This window comes from Triticum urartu, chromosome 2, assembly GCF_003073215.2.
Source record: "Triticum urartu cultivar G1812 chromosome 2, Tu2.1, whole genome shotgun sequence".
In the NCBI taxonomy this organism is placed as follows: Eukaryota; Viridiplantae; Streptophyta; class Magnoliopsida; order Poales; family Poaceae; genus Triticum; species Triticum urartu.
In genome coordinates, this window is record NC_053023.1 from 518,326,191 (window position 1) to 518,327,698 (window position 1,508).

Genomic DNA, 1,508 nt, shown 5'->3' on the forward strand with positions numbered 1-1,508 from the left:
CAGTTTCGGACATGGACGAGGGGTCGATGCACTGTGCAAAGAGGGAGTAGGTGGTTTGACAAGAGGGAATCGCTAACCCGGTTGGTCTCGAAACGGTCAACGAAGGTGAGGGGTTTGATGGGCTCAGAAAAGAGAGAGAAGGGAGATGCCCGACAGCAGTTTCGGAGACCGAAACGTCCGACGAAAAACCGGCTACTATTGCTGCTATAGTTTAACGGCTGAGGTGTCAAACAGACTCCGAATGTGATGAAACTTGGTAGGCGGTCTACTGACAACATAAAAACACCGGATGCCAACTTTCATCCCATTCTGAGAACATTTTCCGGTCACTTATAAAATACTATATCGGACATGCCGCGGGCGCGTGCGAGTGTGTCTGGACTCAGAACGGACAACGGAAGGAACGAGTAGACCGGGATGGATGCAAGTTTTGAAAACATGATGATGCAATGCACATGATGACATGACAAGATGCAACACGCAAGCGAATGACATGGCAACAACAACGAATAACTGGAAGACACCTGGCGCGACAGTCTTGGGGCATCACTGTAACTTCCTCGTATCACCGTGGAGAACTCAAACCGATGCACCAAATGCAATGGCAAGGGCACACGGAGTGCCCAAGTACTTCTCTCCCAAATCCCACCAAAGCAACTAATGCTAGGGAGGGAAATGAGAGGAAGAACAAGAAGGAGAACACCAAGAACTCCAAGATCTGGATCCAAGGGGATCCCCTCACATAGAGGAGAAAGTGATTGGTGGAATGTGGATCTAGATCTCCTCCCCCCCAAACTAGCAAGAATCCATGGAGGGATTGAGAGATAGCAAGCTCGAAGAAGTTCAACAATGGGGGAAGAACACGAGCTCAAAGGATAAGGTTCATTGGGGAAGAAGACCCCCTATTATAGGTGGGAAAAATCCAACCGTAGGGTAGCGGTAGCGGTACTACTGCTTGCGAGCGGTACTAAAAAATACATCCGTGCTTACCACCGCTGGACTTAAGACGAGTTTTTGGTCCAGAGCAGAAGTAGCCATGGAAATATCCGCGGTAGTACCGCTCCCAAGAGTGGTGGAAAAAAATTACATTCCCTCCAAGCGGTAGTACCACTCCCATGAGCGGTAGTACCGCTGCAGCCTTTTTTAGGACACCAAAACTAACACAACTTCTGCAAACGGACTCCGAATTCAACGAAACCAAGTTTGTTGGAAAGCTACCGACAAGGGCTAACACAATCTTGATAGAAATAACAATAATAAGGAAATTAGATAAGGCCCATAAGAAAATGGTGAGAACCCTTCCTCGAATAAGACCGGTAAAACCTCCAACACCGAAAACGCAATAGAAGAAGCATGTGAACTCCGTTTTAGATGAACTCGAGCTTGTCAAGAAGATGACCATAAGCTCCAAATATCACAAGGAGAAAACCAAAAAAGTCCCAAGAAAGATGATGCAAGCATGCAATGGTTTGAGCTCTCTACGAATGATACGATCAAGCTACTCACTT